Below are 21,531 nucleotides of genomic sequence, written 5' to 3' on the forward strand. Positions count from 1 at the left end.
TGTCACTTTGTGTATTTATAACAAATCCCCAAGATATTTATAAATGCTTGATCATCTGAGGACTTGAACATATCATTATAATTTCGTTTTCACTGTCAGCTTGAAAGTAAAATTGGTAGAAACTGACTGCGTGCTCACCATTCAAGACATAGCAAGCAACAAAAATAGCTGAGTAAGAGTTCTTACTTATTTGTGTCAGTCGTACTTTCAAATCTAGTTTTGCAGTTCATTCATAGGGTTATAAAGCCACTAAACTTGGAAGGCCTGCTTTTAGTGGTGCAAACAGGGCAACTCTTACCCCAAGACACCCCAAGATATCTTTCCATGTGATAATCTGAATTGGACCAAGACCTGCAATAGGTATAACATTAGAACATTTTTTCCTGGATTACCCCTTTAAATGAGGGCAGTTCTGTGGGCAGAAATGCCTTGTTGATGCCAGAGGTCAGAGGAGAATGGGCACACTGGTTCGGGCTGATAGAAAGGCAACAGTGACTCAAATCGCCACCCATTACAACCAAGGTAGGCAGAAGAGCATCTCTGAACGCACAGTACGTCGAACTTTGAGGCAGATGGGCTACAGCAGCAGAAGACCACACCGGGTGCCACTCCTTTCAGCTAAGAACAGGAAACTGAGGCTACAATTTGCACAAGCTCATCGAAATTGGACAGTAGAAGAAAAACGTTGCCCGGTCTGATGAGTCTCGATTCCTGCTGCGACATTCGGATGGTAGGGTCAGAATTTGGTGTCAACAACATGAAAGCATGGATCCATCCTGCCTTGTATCAACGGTTCAGGCTGGTGGTGGTGTCATGGTGTGGGGAATATTTTCTTGGCACTCTTTGGGCCCCTTGGTACCAATTGAGCATCGTTGCAACGCCACAGCCTACCTGAGTATTGTTGCTGACCATGTCCATCCCTTTATGACCACAATGTACCCAACATCTGATGGCTACTTTCAGCAGGATAATGCGCCATGTCATAAAGCTGGAATCATCTCAGACTGGTTTCTTGAACATGATAATGAGTTCACTGTACTCAAATGGCCTCCACAGTCACCAGATCTCAATCCAATAGAGCATCTTTGGGATGTGATGGAACGGGAGATTCGCATCATGGATGTGCAGCTGACAAATCTGCGGCAACTGTGTGATGCCATCATGTCAATATGGACCAAAATCTCTGAGGAATGCTTCCAGCACCTTGTTGAATCTATGCCATGAAGAATTGTGGCAGTTCTGAAGGCAAAAGGGGGTCCAACCCATTACTAGTATGGTGTACCTAATAAAGTGGCCGGTGAGTGTACATATATAAGTTTTAAAAAGAAAAACATATATATCACATACATGTACGTAAACTGACTGGTCAGTGATAACTTTACTTCCTTCTATCGCTTTAGCAGGGTAGGTCTGGTTCCGCCTCCACCCCTATTTCTCTTAACACCAACATCTCGTCTTCTGGCACTTTGCTCCTCAGCTCTGGTCCAAGATTCTCCACGGTGCTTCTACATCTCCGGATCTTGTCTTTATGCTTCTTTTATGAGTGGAGCACCTCTTCTGGTCTCCTCATTTACTTCTTGTCCTCTTCACTGGAAAAGAGTCCCGCAGACAACATGCTGCCTTTTGAGACACCCTGTTTGTTGCTGAAACCTAATGTAGTGTCTAGTTGCCATGAAGTCAGCCTAACTACATCTTTGTTTGAAGCATTATCCTTCACTCTTGACATTGGGGCCCAATCCTTAACTACCCACTCATAAGGAGTGTTAAATTTATGAAAACTGCCTAGCCACATAGAAGCCAAGACTACATGCCCAGCAAGGATCCTTTACATACTCTCCTCTCAAGAGCAGATCCCACAAAAAAGGCTTAGGCATACCCCTTGATCTGCTGATCATGAGATTCCTCTAACCATTCTGTGGACATAGCTTCAGGTGCCTCCTCGTGGGCTCCTTTAAGCTAATCCAAGTGGTTAGGGATTACCTCTATGCCAAGGAGGACTCTACCTTTCCTCAACAAGGCCTGGCCTTTCTAGGGCTTCTGCTCATCTTCACTAAACATAATAATATGGTAAAAGAAATTCTGACTGCCTCTTTGACTAGCATCTACTGACCTCCCTTTGTGGAAGAAAACGTTAAGAAATTATCTGGACCCCTTTGGTATATTTTTCTGAGACTACCAGCCTTGCTCTCAATGACAGCCTTAACAAAAAGACTTTGGCCAGTTCCTCATTTGTTGTTGTTGTTTCAGTCACAGTACGACCTTCACCACTTCTTGGGCAAGGCTTGTACTTAGGCTTGTAAGTTTGTTAGGCAGGATTTTTCCTCAAGGGTCTCCAAATAGTGCTTCATAATTTGCTCCCTAGGTCTGCAAGTTTCTTTGGCTTCAACAAGAATCATATTAGACTTCCTTTCAAGAGACATCTCATTTAATGAACAATATATGACCACACGCTATAGACACCTTGAAACTTGGTTCACTAAAACATCTGTGAAAAGCAGACCGCATACAGGTGCTATCCGTATGCTGTCCCTTGTTTTTTATGCTTTCTATTGACTACTATGGAAGTCCATGGTTCAAAGGGGAAAAATAAATTGTGTATGTTGAAATCTGCTAGAATTTGCCTCCAAAATCAGTGCAAACAGGGCAACTAGTGTTCTCTAGTTTGTTCTACCCCAACATATTCTGCATTTTGATCCGTTTGGGTCTCTCAAACCAGTCATTCCCCACTTCAGGCCTGCAGTAGGCACCACAGTGGAGTTGTACAAGCAGAGCTCGGCTAGCTATGGCATGCTCATAGAGAGCTGGAGATACCCAATTGATGTTTTGAAAAGAGTGTAAGGAAACATGCTGGATCTGCCACTCCATAAATTAGTGGTAAAAGACCCCCTATTTCCAGATTTCTGGTGGTCCATTCTCTAGATTGGTGCGGGTCCCATCAGTCATAAACCACCACAAATCAGATTGCTATCCCCTATCCTGTGGATAAGGGATAACATGCAAACTTGGTACCACCCCTTTAAGCTTCTTAAACTAGAACAAATCCATTTGCCCAGCGCCTCTGATAACAGTGATAGCCATAGAGTGTCGCTGGCTTTACACAGAAAGGCTTTGTGGCTCTTGGGCCATAGGTTGTACAGTCATCTTCTACAAAAGCCTATACTTACAATATGTTTAACAGCTTTATCCTCACCGTGACTCATATATGCAATGCATATAGAGAAACACGAAAAAATGGCAGCACTCTGAGATTCAAATGTACTCGTTTATTCACACATGTGTCAAAGCTACTTTCCGCTTCTAAGACCTGGAGCCTTTCTCAAGCAAAGGTGCACACAACAATGTGGCAATTTAAATACATTACAAAGGATTTTGAGAGATGGATTGAATAAATCTAATATTTTTAACTCCCCTTATTCTCCAATAGACGAGTGAGAAATTTAAAATACGACCTGATGAGGTCCGACATTGGTCCCAAGAAAACTACTGTCCAGTCCTCTTTATCTACAACCAGGAAGGGTTGTTTCCCTGCTTAAATTGGGTAAACTGTAAAATGATTGTCAAGGGTAACACATTCACTGACAGACACACTGGGAAAGCATTCTCAATCAGACATTGGGGGTCATTTACTAAGGGCCCGATTCCCTTTTTCCCGACGTGTTACCCGAATATTTCTGATTTGCGCCGATTATCCCTGTATTGCCCCGGGTTTTTGGCGCACGCGATCGCTTTTTTTCTTTGCTAGCTAGTCACATGACCAGGAACATGCGTAGTGACCAAGGCAGGACGCCTATGGCACTCGCTTCGGTCAGAACTGATCCTTAGGTAAGCGAGAGATTGTTATTAAACTACATGCACTTATGCACTTTATAGCTTTGATCCAATGATGCAACAAAGCCTATGTATATTTTGTAACAGGAATGTTTACTTTGATCACATGATTAACATAATGATGTCACTTCCTTTGTAATGTATTTAAATTGCCACATTGTTGTATGCACCTTTGCTTGAGAAAGGCTCCAGGTCTAAGGAGCAGAAACGTAGCTTTTACACATGTGTGAATAAACGAGTACATTTTTGCCACATTTGAATCTCAGAGTGCTGCCATTTTTTCGTGTTTCTATATGTGGATGGACCCTGGTTTAGGTCCTGGGATGTGCACCTGAGTTGTTCTCAGCCTTACCTTGAGTGCTTCCACACTCCGTGAGATGCAATATGTATATATATATGTGTGTGTGTACATACACATATATATTCATACAGGTATACATATGTATGTATATACGGTGTATATTATACACCCAAATATATTTACAAATACAGGTATTTGCGATGTGTATATATATATATATAGAGTAAAGAGTACACAGACACAGCATATGTACATACACATATATATTCATACAGATATCCATACACGTAGATATATTTAAATACATATATTTATATATTTACATGTTGTGTTCCCCAAGGTACAATGGAGAAAGTGTTATACTTTGGGGGCAGTAGAAACCCATCATTATACTCTAGGGGCCACAAGGGCAGTAGACACCTATCATTATACTCTGGGGGCCACAGGGGGCAGTAGACACCCATCATTATACTCTGGGGGCCACAAGGGGCAGTAGACACCCATTATTATATTCTGGGGGCCACAGGGGGCAGTAAAAACCCACCATTATACTTACACTAGGTAACACCAGAGTCTATGATGTTTCATGGCAGTTTATGGCAGTTATTAGTGGACACACTAGTAATAGATGGAGGCTGAACATTCACAGTCATTGTCTCTGCTCGGCCCAAGAAATCATAACCTGCTGTAGCAATGTACTATATGGGTCTGTCTAGTGTCTGACTGCCGGCTGCACTTATATACTGTATATAAGAGCCATTCTACAGGCATCTGTCAGACCTATAGGCATCTATAGACCATTATAGATTATATCATGACAGAGGTCAGAGAGGTGAAAATACAAATGGCCTCAGTATTAGGATCAGATCCTGGTCTCTTACCACAGATTGCCCCCGCACCGAGCAGAACCGGGCACCTGGACCTCCTCCTCTCCATCGCTGAGCAGTAACTGACAGCAGCAGCTGATGGTTTGTTTTCAAATACTATTCCAGGAATCCTATTGGCTGGTGGTGGATGCAGTTACCATGGTGATATATACAGCTGACAATTTAACACCTTAATGACCAGATGCATGTACATAACTTTGACATTATGAATATAATGGACCACCAAAGAAATATTTCATATCAAATATGTTGTTAATATGAGTTCTTTGTATTTTGTGCACATTGATTGGTATGTAATATGTATAGGATTGGGTGAAGAGGGCTGCTGTACTGTTATACAGGATTAATGTGGACAATGTACATTTTTAACTTATATTTATAGGTATTTTAAATTTTATTTTATTAACTTAGTTTTGAGATTTTTGACTTGGGCATCAATAGGAGACCAGGTCACATCACCCCAATGGAAAGAGGTTTTGCGGGATACCAGGGTGAGATGAGGGTAGGCTTCTAGAATAGGGCCTTTAAAAGTGTGACAACTGTGATCACAATATATGGACACCAAGCACAAAGCATTCTGCCCTTGTATACAACCTGTGATTTATTAACAGCCCATTATTCAGACAACTTCTTAGAACCTCTGAGCAAGAAGACATCACCCACAGGTCCCTGAAATATAGCAGCCCACCAGGGACTTAAAGAACAGATGTTTCCACCTCTTCCCTCCTTTTGTGGCCCTCCACCAGCTCAGCCTCACTTTGTGATCCCTACGTCTGCTCCATTTTTCATTGTGGTCCCTTTCTCTTTTCCTCTTCTCATTGTGCCCCCTCTACATTCCCCCTCTCTCATGGTGCAGTACTATAATAAACAGCATCACCTCTCCACATTCCCCCGCAGCAATCCTGCTCCCTCCTCTGTCGCATCTCAGGTCAGGCAATACGTCCCCCTGAAGCAGACTACAAAAAGTGCAAACTAAAAAAGTGCTCAGAACCAGGTACCAGGTACCAGTTTTTGGCACTGACAAAGAAGCTAAAGAGTTTAGAGCAGACTCAAAGCGATCTGGTGCCATGAAGTGGAAAATCACCTTCATAAGTCCAAGCTCCAAAACTTGTCCTTCAGTTATCCTGTGTTATGATCCCTCTAGTGGCCACATTCAGTACAGCAGTGTCATCACTTTGCTTTGACAAAATCTTAAATAACAGAATCACATAACATCTCTTGGCACTTCCTTACAGTTAAATTACACTCACCGGCCACTTTATTAGGTACACCATGCTAGTAACGGGTTGGACCCCCTTTTGCCTTCAGAACTGCCTCAATTCTTCGTGGCATAGATTCAACAAGGTGCTGGAAGCATTCCTCAGAGATTTTGGTCCATATTGACATGATGGCATCACACAGTTGCCGCAGATTTGTCGGCTGCACATCCATGATGCGAATCTCCCGTTCCACCACATCCCAAAGATGCTCTATTGGATTGAGATCTGGTGACTGTGGAGGCCATTTGAGTACAGTGACCTCATTGTCATGTTCAAGAAACCAGTCTGAGATGATTCCAGCTTTATGACATGGCGCATTATCCTGCTGAAAGTAGCCATCAGATGTTGGGTACATTGTGGTCATAAAGGGATGGACATGGTCAGCAACAATACTCAGGTAGGCTGTGGCGTTGCAACGATGCTCAATTGGTACCAAGGGGCCCAAAGAGTGCCAAGAAAATATTCCCCACACCATGACACCACCACCACCAGCCTGAACCGTTGATACAAGGCAGGATGGATCCATGCTTTCATGTTGTTGGCGCCAAATTCTGACCCTACCATCCGAATGTCGCAGCAGAAATTGAGACTCATCAGACCAGGCAACGTTTTTCCAATCTTCTACTGTCCAATTTCGATGAGCTTGTGCAAATTGTAGCCTCAGTTTCCTGTTCTTAGCTGAAAGGAGTGGCACCCGGTGTGGTCTTCTGCTGCTGTAGCCCATCTGCCTCAAAGTTCGACGTACTGTGCGTTCAGAGATGCTCTTCTGCCTACCTTGGTTGTAACGGGTGGCGATTTGAGTCACTGTTGCCTTTCTATCAGCTCGAACCAGTCTGCCCATTCTCCTCTGACCTCTGGCATCAACAAGGCATTTCCGCCCACAGAACTGCCACTCACTGGATGTTTTTTCTTTTTCAGACCATTCTCTGTAAACCCTAGAGATGGTTGTGCGTGAAAATCCCAGTAGATCAGCAGTTTCTGAAATACTCAGACCAGCCCTTCTGGCACCAACAACCATGCCACGTTCAAAGGCACTCAAATCACCTTTCTTGCCCATACTGATGCTCGGTTTGCACTGCAGGAGATTGTCTTGACCATGTCTACATGCCTAAATGCACTGAGTTGCCGCCATGTGATTGGCTGATTAGAAATTAAGTGTTAACGAGCAGTTGGACAGGTGTACCTAATAAAGTGGCCGGTGAGTGTATATATGTGGTTTAGCCATTGCACCCCCCCCCCCTCCCCCCCACTAAGTCCAGAAGTCCTAGAAAAACCTAGAGATGCCAAAAAAAGAAAGTGTACTTACCCTGCTCTTACTCCTTCCTACTGGTCTTCTGGTCACAGGACATGCCAATCAGTGACCAAAGGGTGTCACATGTGATGTAAGTCCACCAGCAGTTTTGACCATACAAATTGTTTGTTAGCTAGTTAGGTAGCAGGGTTGTTAAATATGCATTAGTATTCCAGGATTGTAGCTGGACTTGGAGCACAGGAAAAAAAAAACTCTGTATTTTGGCTTATCTGATCTGTTACACTGCTTCACTCTCTACCCTGCACCTTTAGTGCCAAGATTACAGCAGGAAGTGCTCACTGCACAATTGCTGAGAGAGCAGCGGGAGGTTGAGACAGTGTAACAGCCTGGAAAGTCAGATCACAGAGGGGCTAGGTTAACTCCTCATACTCATTAGCATAATTTAAAAGTTGATTTTAGAAGGAAGGAGGCCATGGATAACAAATATAACAAGTTTACCACAGTCACAGTGCCTGGATCTATAAATGGGATATTATTCAGTATCGGGCCTAAGAAATGGGGCATTCCAAAATGTGGGGCCACAGGGGAGACCTTATACAGTGTGTGTAGGGAAGGGGTGGTTAACTTGTGTGTGGACAGACTGGGGAGTGGAATTAGGAGCGTAACTACGGATATCATTGTGACCCTGTCCCACATTATAGGTCAGTGATGGCGAACCTTTTAGAGACCGAGTGCCAAAACTACAACCATGACCCACTTATTTATCGCAGAGTGCCAACACAGAAATGTAATTTGTGATTTATACTCCCTTCTCTGTCACATCTTTCATTCATATCAGCACCCTGAGGACACCAATAAAGCAAAAAAATAGAAGAAATTTGGATGATCATTGTAGCTTCCCATAGGGTCCCATAAACAGGAAGAATTGTCAGGACTGGAGCAGGAGCTACAATGATAATCCAGATCTGTCCACACCTTCCCACTCCTCCAGTAGTCCCAGGTAGCGCTGTCACTGTCACTTCAAAGTCACTTTGAGACTGCAGAAAGATAACTGGAGTCCTCTCTGGTGATGGCCTGAGTGCCCACAGAAAGGGCCCTGAGTGCCATCTCTGGCACCCGTGCCATAGGTTCGCCACCACTGTTATAGGTGATTACTCATGGGGCTGAATCCTTCAGGACAGGTCCTTAAATGATACCCTGATCATAAAATGTGGGATCATAAAATATGTAGGTGGTTTGGAATTTATCCAGAGGGGACCCCAAAAGAACAGTGGTCCTTGTGCCCTGTATACAAAAATTATCAGCTCATGTTCTGCTCTACTTTGCTTTTTGCAGATCTTTACTGACTTTTAATATCAATTTCAGCAGGTTCTCTGGATCCACCCAAATACTACAAGGTTAGCAGGTAGGTGTCTCTGATGTCTATTTCCTGTTTGTGAGGTTCACATGAAGAGTTCAGTGTTTCTCCCACTCTTTCTTCTAAGAATCTACTATCTTAATGTGTTTTGAAGCCTCATGTGGGCTATGGTTTTACTTCTGTATATACCGTATGTTTTGCTGACATAAGTTTGACATTTAAAAGACATCAGTTTAGCGAAGGTAGATGTTTTACTCAGAACATTTATTACTGTGGTGTTAAATTCTGGTATAGTTTAAAACTTTCATGTTCTACTATCCGCCTTTTTCGCAGATACAACCCTTTTTCATAGACCACGCCCTCTTAGTCGGACAAGTCGGAAAAGTGTTGAAAACCGGTCTAAAAACCTTGACAAATTTACATCTGTCCTCCATCTTATCAATTGAATCTATACAAGAAAGAAGTAGAAGGCTGCAGACTACACAGCTTATGATTGTAGTCTGTTACTATGGTGATACATAGGTTTGCATAACACCTGTAAAACCAAACTAGTATAAACAACTGCAATTAAGCCGGTAAAGGGTTACTTCATTTTTAATTTGCATTTTAATATTTTAATATGTTGCTATACATATTTATATACAGTATAAATTTCAAATGATGCTAATTAATGCTGCTACCTATTGTTCTACAGAAAAGTGACAGACATATGACCGTCCCCTGAGATTACTGGAGGAAACAGCTGCAACTTCCTACATTATTACAATAAAAGTTATATCTTATCACATTAAAAAGAAAAAGGAAAACGCCCAGAAACCCCACTGCAGTCAAGTGAGTGGGAACTGCACTGCAGTTACACAGCGCGGCCACAACAAAGAGAAGGGAGCTATGCTATGACTGTATCTATTGCTTCTGGCACCAATGTCAGCAGGGAACAGCTTTCCGTTCCTCCACCGATATTTTCCTTATTAATTAATACTAATTTATGGTAGTTCATCAATATTTATAAACCAGAAAACCTCTCTAAATGGTGTGAGTGTGAGTAGAAAAAAGTTAAACATTTTTTAGGATCTCTTTTATGTAACCATCTATCGTTAGTAAAAATTACAATCTCTTTCCAATTTTAAATAGGAACAAAACCTAATAAGCTGCCACTTGATAATTCAGGGGTTTTTTTGTTTAGCTTCCAGGGGTTTTTTTTTTTTTGTTTTTAAGCTGTCATAGACAAAACAACACAATAGATTACAATAGTAGATATCCCCTGTATAGAAGGGGCATAACTACAGTGGTGGCAGCCATAGCAACTGCTATGGGGCCCACAGTGTCAGGGGGCCCCAGCATTCAACCTATCACACTAAATAATGGAGAATATGCACTGCTATATACATATTATGCTGCACATCGTACATCGGCTATGCACAATACCTTTCAGTAGCTTTAAAAAGAGGCAATTTGTAGCCTCGAAACACGTTGCTAAAGGTTTACCTATAATACAGTTTTTAACCTGATGTGTTTACATTTTGAAATCTGAATAAAATCATTTTCTGACTTTTTAACACCCTATAGGATCAAACTTTATTAGCCTTGCCAAGAAAAGACTACTCTGGGTCAGTTCGTTACGAGGAGCGTACCAAACAACTTCCGATTTTTTCATTGTCTGCACATTGTACTGCATGTATATAGCAGTGCACATCTTCCGCAGTATACAGCATGAAATATTGTGGGAGAGGGAGGGGACAGTGTAACGACAGGACAAGGAATCTCTCATCCCTAGTTCCTGCCGTGTACTTCTCCAATGTGGTCAACAACTACTGGGACAGATCTGTGTAATTGTATAAATGTATATATTAGTGCAGAAATGTGTGCGCATACATGTATAAATGTGTGAGTATACAAATATGTAGGACCCATTAAGAAGTCTACTAGTTACACCCCTGACCTCCTGTGAATTTTATTTATTCTACCTCCCAAAAACATAAATGAGAAATAAAAATGATAGTAATCAAACACTTAAGAGTTACAAAAAACAAGCCCTCCAAAAAAGCTCAGTTGTCAAAAAAATCTAAATGTTATGTGTCTCAGAATAAGGCTACCTTATACACTGGTAACTTTTTAGTATTATCTTTTATTCCTCCCTAGATAGAATTAACCATCAAATTTTATTTTTCCCGAAATAAAAAAGGGTTATTAAAAAATACAACTCATCCTGCAAAAGACAAGTCATCATACAGCCTGGCTGATAAAACAGTTATGTCTCTTGAAATGCAACAAGGAAATACATGATAAATTGATTGATGTGTTGCAAACTCTATGTTAAAGGTGTACCGAAAAAAAAGTGGTGTAGTCAGAGCTGTGCAGGGGGACTCTTGAAGTACGTGCGGCAGAAATTCTGAATCGGGTGCACCCTGCACTATAGACAGGCAACCTCTCACGCACATCTCCATAACTTCTCCTAAGTTGCACCAATTCTCTGGAATGCCCTTCCTTGGACTATCAGGCTAATACCCAACCTCCAAAATTTCAATTGTGCTCTTAAAACCCATCTCTTTAGGCAAAGCCTATCACATTCCCTAATTACATGAAATTTCAACTCTCTCTTAACTAACCCATCCTGTGTCCTCCTCCTGTCTGTTAACTGCCAAATACCAGATACCGAGCTCCAGGCTTCCCTGCAGTCCCATTGACTTTGGACCTTGTATATAAGTTGGCGGCTGATGGCTGGTTAAAGCAGAAGCATCTTTATTAATTAAATTATTTTATTCTGTTCCCTCATAAAGAATGGCTGGATCGTTATACAAGCTCCTACACCTCATGTGTCACCCCTCATCCTTGTAGACCGTAAGCTCTTGTGTCACCTTCTCATCCTCATAGACCGTAAGCTCTTGTGTCACCCCCTCATCCTTGTAGACTGTAAGCTCTTGTGTCACCTTCTCATCCTCATAGACCGTAAGCTCTTGTGTCACCCCCTCATCCTAATAGACTAAGCTCTTGTGTCACCTCCTTATCCTCATAGACTGTAAGCTCTTGCGAGCAGGGCTCTTACTCCTATTGTTCCATAACAATAACATAACAAACTGTTTGTACAGTTATTTTTTTGTATGTGTCCGTTACGATTTATAAAGCGCTTCAGAATATGATGGCACTATATAAAAATAAAGATTATTATTATACTATTATTATTATTCTATCTGTTGTGGGGCAGCTCAAGCAGAGAGTCATGGATTCCATGGCCGTGGGTATGAGGCCATATTGACGAAATCTGTGATGGAAAGACCAACTGTGGATCTTCTGAAAGAAAAACCTAAGGATGTGAGACTCTATGGAAAGGGTCCAATTAGTGTGGCTGTAGCAGAGTATCTCCCCAAGTGATGGCTTTGTGAGGAGTTCTAGTTTAGTACCAGTGATAATGGCTAGCTAGTCTGGGCACAGGCCATGGTGGCTTCATGTGATACTTTGTAGGCTACAACCCCTGTCCACTGCTAAAAGATCCTACAAGGGCAGGTAGGAGAAATGCAGGATGATAAATGAATCTAAACACCCCCCCTGAAGAGATGACACCAGGATGTACTATGTGAAGAAGACAAGTTCAAGGTTGTGCTGGTCTGGCCAATGTCCATCTTGGAAAGCAGGCTCTTCTTGTGTATGTTTTTTGACACTTACCACCTGCCTAAACATTGTACAACCAAATGCAACCCTTCATGGGAACTTTTTTCCTTAAAGGTTGTGGCATCTTATAGCAGACTATGTCCGGTCACAAAATAAAAATGTTCACGAATGGTAAGAGTTGTTAGTGATCAAGGGGATGACTTGAGGTCAGGGGCGTAACTACAGCGGTAGCAGCTATAGCAGCCGCTATGGGGCCCACTGTGTCAGGGGGCCCCGTCATCCAACATGACTCTAAAGAATGAAGAATGTGCACCATTATATACATATTATGCTGCATAGTGTGGTATATATATTGTTTATGTGTGTGTATCTGTGATGTGTATATGCTGTATGTGTATATGGTGTATGGTGTGTATAAATACAGTCTGTTATGTGTGTATGTAAACTGCATATCTGTATATGGCACTGCAGGTGTGTATATGTGATGTGTATATGCCCTATATGTGTGTAACAGTGTATAAATGTGTATGTATGAGTGATGAACTGTATGTTTATACAGGCAGGGGGTCGCCTTCAGAAGTCTGCTATGGGGCCCTGCCTCTCCTAGTTACGCCACTGCTTGAGGTCCACATTCTCCAAATCTCAATCTGATTGATCATCTGTGGAATGTGCCAAGATGATCTTCTCCTTTTTCGTATTAAAAAAACTCAGATTCAATTAATGGTAAAAAAAAAAAGCATTATAATCTAACAATTGTGTTTTATCTTACAGTTTATACAATCCATACTAATGTGTAAGCCTTGGAAAACATGTTAGAATACAAAGCTATAAATACTGACCACCCCTAGAGGGCGCTTTTACCCTGCGTATTAGAGAATACATTCTCTTTTTAGGTATACTGTAGGTTCTGTTTTTGCAGCAGTTGACCCATCTGTTCTTTATTGACTAAGATAACTGAAAAAAAAATATGCTCCAGATTATGTTATTTTACCTGTCCCGTTGCGATCCCCAAGGTGCGTTGTCTGACGAGGATTCGGAGCTGCAGCGATTCACTAAGATCGTGCTCCCGATTTCCTGCATGTGTTGCTCCTCCGCTCAGGTCCGCCGGAGTTCACCTTTTTCTTCCCGATGTATGTGAGTGCATGGCTTGAGGCACAATTTTGAATGTTAAATCCTGCGCTTAGTCCGAATCAGTCCGGTGGTCCCACGGCTACGCCCCCCGGAAAAGTCGGCACGATTGCGCCAAAATCCGATTGCCTGTGCCAAAAACCCCAGTTAAATGCGGTGCAAAGCGGAAAAAGTCGGGAAACCCGATGAAAATGCTGTCCGCTGACCCTTAGTAAATGTGCCCCATTGGATGAGTTTTAAAAAGATTTTTATTATTTACTCATTTTCAGTTTTTCTTTTCTGTTAGACCCAAAGCTTTTCACAGCTGAGAATTAGTTACAACTGCTGGTCTATTCTGTTTAGATTTTTAGTGAATACACCATCAGTCACCTTTGAGGTCTGTAACAGAAAGACAGTCGAGCATTTCAGGTCCTGGTGCTAGAGCCACTAGTCCTGAAACAGGGGCGTAACTAAAGTGGTAGTAGCCATAGCAGTCCCTATGGGGCCCACAGTATGAGGGGGCCCCAGCATCTGGGGTATTGGGAATGCTGTATGTGTTTGTGGTGTGTATATACCTTTTGTCTGTAAATGGTATTTTATGTATGTGTGTATTTGCTGTTTGTATGTATATGTGGTGTGCACAGGCAGTCCCTGGGTTTGTTCTTAAGTTGAATTTGTATTTAAGTTGGAACTTTATATTTTATAATTGTAACCCCAGCCACAATTTTTTTGGTCTCAGTGACAATTGGATTTTAAACATATTGGGGCTCATTTACTTAAGGTCCGCGGAGCGCATTTTCGTCAGGGTTCCCGATGATTTCCGTTTTGCGCTCAATTGCCCCGGGTTTTTGATGCACGCGATCGGATTTTGCCGCATCGGCCCCAGCTTGAATGCGACAGAAATCCGGGGTGTGGCCGTGGACAACGCGCACAATTTAACATTTAGAATTGTGCCGCAAGACACGCAATTACATGCACCGGGAAGAAGAAGATGAAGTGCGGCAGGAACTCGGGCGCACGATCTTCATGAATCGCGCCGGACTTCATCCTCGTCGGACTGTCTGAATCGGGGATCGCGACAGGACCAGGTAAGTACATTTGCCCCATTGTGTTGTCAGAAGAACAAAGATAAACAATAAAGTTTAATTGTTAACAGACGCTTTTAATAACTGTTATAACTATTTATAGTAGCCTAGGGCTAAAGTACAGTAAATTACTAACATCCAGAGGGCCATTTATAACTAGGGGTTGTCTTTAAGTCGGGTAAGTCAGGGACCACCTGTATACTGTATGTATGTTTATGCCATATGTCTATATACTGTATATATAAGTTTATTTATGTGTGTATAATATGTGTATTTTTTAAGGGGAAAGGGTGGGCCCAATTCAGAAATCTGCTATGGGGCCTAGTCCTTCCTAGTTAAACACATAGTTGCATTTAGAAAGTTTCATGTACCATCTTAGCCGCCAACCAGCCCAATCCCAGTTTACTATTAAAGGAAACCTACCACTTGTAGTGGCAGGTTTCTGATGGAAATACCGGGCACCAGCTCAGGGTGAGCTGGTGCCGGAGCTTATTTTCGTTAGTGTTTTAAACCGCGGTATCGCGGTTTTAAAACACTTTTTAAACTTTATAGCCAGCGCAGGCAGGTACGCGCTCGGCGCTTACCGTGCGCGCGGCTACATAGGAAGTGAATGAGAGCCGCACGCATGGTAAGCGCCGAGCGCGTACCTGCCTGCGCCGGCTATAAAGTTTAAAAAGTGTTTTAAACCGCGATACCGCGGTTTAAAACACTAACGAAAATAAGCTCCGGCACCAGCTCACCCTGAGCTGGTGCCCGGTATTTCCATCTGAAACCTGCCACTACAAGTGGTAGGTTTCCTTTAAAGGAGGATCTACCGTCAAAATCCATCATGATAAACCAGGGACACTTACTCATAGATCCAGGCACCGTGACTGTGGTAATCTTCTTACATTTGTTATCCATGGCCTCCTTCCTTCTAAAATCAACTTTTAAAAGTATGATAATGAGCCTGAGGGACTACCCTAGCTCCTATGTGATCTGGCTTTACAGGCTGTAACACTGTCTCCCCTTTCTGCCTGCTCCCTGAGATTACAACAGGACATGCTCACTGCATGCACCATCGCCAACATAGCACCTGTAGAGACCAAGACCCAGCAGGCAAAGCCCTCATGGCTTCGAGCCCTAGGTCCAAATGGGGTCCAAATTTAACAAAGAACCTCAAGTTTGCTCTGTTAATGTAGCCTAGCAGCAATAGATCATTCTATAATGTGTGGGTGTGCGCTCTAGATTTTTCTCTCTTCAAATGTAGGTATAGTTTGTATTCTGTCTCCTAATTTATTTATTTTCTCCCTGGACCCATCACACCACCCTATTTTGGCCCAGGTCTATGTAATTGGCAGGAGACTGCATATATAGGCCACCTACTTGCTCTCAGGCAGTTTTTGAGACCTCATGGAATTGTGAGCATTGTGAGTTTTCTAGATCTGTTCACACGGTGCGGTACTTCATGGCATCTGCATAGAGCCATGGCGGCTTAGTCCACCAGTATGGGCAATGGTGGCCTGCTCGGTCTTGTCCCTGCTGGTCCTGTGTTGGGGTGACAGTGGACGCCATATGATGCCGCACTTAATAGTGTAGGGACCCTCTAGAATGAGGTCAACGTGCAATTTAATTAAAAAGTAATCAAGAAAATCAAGTTAGTCTTGCTAATGTAGCCTAGCGGCAATAGATCATTGTGTAGATCATTGTATAATGTGTAAATGTTGGTGTAGAAAGTGTAGAAACTTTTTAAGAAACAGCTGATTTTTCCTGCAACCATCTATACAACTCAACAATGTCAGGCACATCTAAAACGTACTAAAGTGGTTACCCCCTGGGGTAGGGGATCCATTGCGTTCCAAAATCTCTTACATGAAACCTAAATGTAGGTAAATCAGTTTCCCTATAACAACACTGCCACTGCCTCCAGTCATTAGTGATGGGTCGTTCGCGAACGAGCCGGCACAAAGAGCCAGGCTCATTCGCATGAACGACCAGAGCCGGCGGCTCAACAAATCCCACCGCTTAACGGCTCACCACACCTCCTTTAACCAAATAATATTGAGTTAAAAGTGAAGTGGTGTGGGGTGACTGACTGGCTCCCTATTATATATTTAATAGAGAGCCATTCAGGAGCCAGAAAAAACGTCTCTTCTTAGTGAGCGGTGCCTAATGAACCAGCTCACTAAAAAGAGCCGGATTTCCCATCACTACCAGTCAAATGGGATTCCTCTGTAGTAGCACATTTCCGTAGAAATATTTCACATCTTTAATACCCTAAAGGAGCCTTCATGAAATATTTCAGAAAGTTTAACTTTACACAACTGGTATTAGAAGAGAGAAAGTCAGTCTGGTATAACCTGCGGTCAGTTCATGGATAATTCTACCCCGAGTAGAACTTTGTGTAACAAACTGAATTGCTGTTGGTCACTTCTGGCAATGTGTCCGCTATATAACATGCCAGTGGGCAGCTTTACAAGAAAGGCGCATTTCATTGGCCGTAAAGGGAGAGCCACAGAGCGCTGCAACCACATAGACTCATCATAAACGACACCTCAAGCCACGAAGAGGACCCCCACATCTGTAGTGGTTGGCGCTCGGTAATGAAAAATCTCCAAATTTGTTGAACACAAACAACCCTGAAAAAGTGTTGCGGTGATGATTACAGGAATGTGAAAGCTTTGTATTTACAGAAAAAGCAAGAATAGATGGGATGTGCATAGTGAATTTTTGTTTTTCGGAGAAGCTGCTTTATCATTGTAAATGTTTAAAAAGTTTATTTTTTTTTATAAAACAAGGACTGAGCTGTCGGATATAAAGTAAAAGATGAAATTTGGAACTACACATATAACAATTTTTTAATATATATTTCTACTACTACTAAAATGATGACAAACTGAGGGGACGGGAACTCCAGATATAAGCCACTTTTGTGTGCACATAATACAGTATTGGGGGCATTGAGGTTACGGCTGCTGGAAGGCACTGTTGCTTAGACAGGTGCTATTTTTTTTGGTTTCTTTCGAGGGGAGGACTTGTGGCCACTATGGCTGTATATTATGACTAACTGTATTTTTCTCATGTAGGCATAGTGCCACTCACTTATGGACCAGGGCCACCATAAGGGGGGAATAGTGGAACTCCTGTCATGGTCCCAGCCAGAACTGAGGGGCCTGGGAAGAAGCCTGGCCTGCTGCAGATCCCACAGGACCGAGCAGGATCATCACCAATAGCAGCTTCCTCATCTGAAGAGAAGTTAAAGGAACAAGGTAAACATTTTTTTTAACTATAGGAACACTGTTACTAGTAAGGGGGGGGGGGGGTATACTAAACAACCCGGTTACTGGAACTTCTGGTACTTGGCTATTGTGGAGTCACTGGGGCTTGGTTACTATTTAGGGGAACTGGTACATGGCTACTGTGAGGGCACTGGGACTTGGCTTCTATGAGATGGAAACTGTATGCCTTCTATGGGGGGATGCCTGGGGCTTGGCTACTGTGTGGGCTACTAAGACCTGATTACGGAAGGGCACATTGACTGTTGGTTACTATGGGGGCAATGTAACAATTGACTTCTGCAGGGGTATTGCCACTATTGGCTACTATGTAGGCACTGTGACTATATTAGCTACTGGGGGGGGGCATTGTTACTATACTGGCTGCTGAAGGGCCCCTGTTGCTATACTGGCTACTGTGTAATTATATTGACTACTGTGGGGGCACCGTTACTATATCTGTTACTTCGGGGGCCTTGTTTCTATATTGAGCACCATTACTATATTAGATACTGTCTGGGCATAATAGTGAGCAGCAGAACGGTACTACCGTACATTGTGGTACTAATATTTTTGTGGGATTTTTTGGGGGGCAAAATTTACAGAGACGACTCATGGGTGAAAGAAGCTATCATTGCCACCATTTAGAAGAAGAAATTTAAAGAGACTCCGATCAAAGACAGATTGACAAGTGCTGGTATTACCCGTGACCTTACAATTCTCCAGCATCTTCTCTGTGCTCTGACTCCCTGTTATCTTCTCATATGAGGGCGACCTGCATGGAAGCTTCTAATACATCAGATTTATTATCCAGCATCAGACACTGTGCTTAATATGGTACCTAAGACTGTCTTTACCACTCTGCTTGTTGCAATCAAACACTGCTTTGGGGACAAAAGTCTAAGCATCATTGTTATATATGATGCTAGGAGTCCCTGCATACCCAGCTCCTAACTGCTACCCCCAATATGGTGCAGTGGTCCTATTGGAAATGATGCTTGGACTCCCGTCCCCAGGTAGTGGAATCCAGCCACCATATGGTCCTTGTTAAACCATTCACGTGAAGGAGCACTTCCCCCCTCCCACTTCCTGCAGTGAGATTACATCAGGCAGAGGGTGGGGAAAGTGATGAGGGATCAAAGGGAGGCAGTGTAACAGTCTGTGAAGCTGCAGCACTGAGGGGCTCTGGTAACGCCCCTACAGGCCATCTGGCTCATTCACATAATTTTAAAAGTTGAGGCCATGGATAACAAATATATGCAGATTAGGACTGCCCCGGTACCTGGATCTATGAGTAAATGTCCCTGGAATATCATGGTAGATTTTGATGGTAGATTTCCTGTAAATGACTTGCACCACAAGAGTTATCAAGATATACTACCATGACAAAAGGGGGGCTCAAAAATGGATTTGCAGCTTGACAAGAAATGGAGGTTGCAACAAGTCAACTAATAGGAGGAAAGTAAGACTAGACAGTACTTATCATCTAGCAAATTGTGCACTCTCTTACTTTGAGACACTTTTGATAAATCCCAGTCTGAACTGAGTGCGCATGTGCATGAGGGGGGGTCAGTTGTTAACCAACAGATATTGAAGGAATATGGTCTCCTTAAAGAGAACCTGCCATTTAAATTAACTTACCCAAAGGAGTAAATGTGAGGGGGTACCCGAGCAGGACAAACCCCCTTTGATGCCAGGCAATACAACATAAAGTTGATTTAAAGGGTTTTCCCATCTGGACATTCACATTTAATAAAATTCATTTACCATATGTAAACATTTCTTCAATTGGATGTTATTAAAAAAAGGTTCCTGTGTGAAGATAATTTCTCATAAATGTAGCCATGTTGTCTCTTAGAAACCAGATGGCTTCCTTGGATATGACCACCTCACATTTTGGCAGCAGTGGCCAGACATGCGCTATTGAGTCCTGCCTGACCTCCTGGATTCAGCAATCATTAATACAGGACGGCAGTAGGATATGTAGTAACTCCCGGACATTTCATATACAAAAACCTTTTGTTCCTGTGCGCAATCCTTCCAGCAGAGGTGGCCGTATCCAAGGACACAGTCTTGTTTCTAAGCGACCATATGACTACATTTATGAGAAATTATCTTCACACAGGTACATTTTTTGAAGAATGCCCAAATGAGAATACCCCGAACCTGACACTAGATGTAAATGTGTAAATCTGATGACAGGTTCCCTTTAAGAAATGTCTGAAAAGTCTTAATGAAGCCATTTCTGAAGACGTAACATTGCAGTATTTTCGGATGCTCATTATCCAGCAGTATTATACTATTAGTTGTCTTGTCAGCTTCTGTCCGATTGTTATATGATGTGTTCTCTGTTTTATGAATGTGCTGATAAACACTAATTGAATCTGTGCACAATGTCTGCCCCACCAGGGACACCGTCCCTGCAGACCCTGTCATCGCGTCACGTTGAGCCTTGCCCATACAAGCTGCTGTTTTTTGTGAGTTTCTGTTGACTAATGGAAAACTGCAGAGAAACTGGATTTCTATAAATAAACTGCTTGTTCCTAAATATTCACTAAATATGAAAATTATGGGGAAAAAGTATTTACTTATGGCCAAAAAAAACTTTCTACTGCTTTTTTTTGCACTCTCCTGTCCACAGACCCATTGCACAGAGGCGGTAACTCAGATTTTTAGTATGATTATGGTTATATAATAACATTTTTGCAAAAAATATGATGTTGAAACAGTTAATTAGTTATATGTTTTCCCTTCTTTCCCATTGTCCTCACATATAATGTCCCTAAATCTTGAGGGCTTGTTTTTTTTTTCTTTTGGTGCACAACTTGTGCTCTTTGGGTGTTTAGGGAAATTTATGTTATTTAAATATTTTTTTATATGTTTTTATATATTTTTAAACTAGTTCTGTTAAGAAAGCAGTGGGATAAACAAGACCGGTTATCGAATTAAGGATAGAAGGAAAAGGTTAAATTCACATCACGTTTTATGTAGACACTCAGCGCATACACAAGGAAAGCTCCCAATGTACTGTATATACTCAGCGTATACATAGTCATATACAAGCGGTCCCCTACTTAAGAACACCCGACTTACAGACGACCCCTAGTTACAAATGGCCCTCTAGATTTTGGTAACTGACTGTACTTTATCCCCAGGCTTCAATAATCAGCTATAACAGTTATCACAGGTGTCTGCAATGAAGCTTTAGTGTTAATCCTGGTTCTTATGACAACATTTTTTAAAACGAATCGTCACAGAGACCAAAAAATTTTTGGCTGGGGTTACAATTATAAAATATACAGTTCCGACTTACATACAAATTCAACTTAAGAACAAACCTACAGAACCTATCTTGTACTTAACTCGGAGACTGCCTGTATTGGCTGATGGAGGCCTCCTTTTTGCTTCTGTCTGACCAGTATATTGTATTTTTCGGACTATAAGGCGCACAAAAAATCCTTTTACTTTCTCAGAAATCAAAGGTGCGCCTTATAGTCCAGTGCGCCTTATATATGAACCGTACTTACAGACAACAGCTGCCTTGAACTCTGCACAGGTCTGCCACCTGTTGGTCATTCATCCTTACAATCAGGTG

The sequence above is a fragment of the Engystomops pustulosus genome, chromosome 9 (assembly GCF_040894005.1).
Source record: "Engystomops pustulosus chromosome 9, aEngPut4.maternal, whole genome shotgun sequence".
NCBI lineage: Eukaryota > Metazoa > Chordata > Amphibia > Anura > Leptodactylidae > Engystomops > Engystomops pustulosus.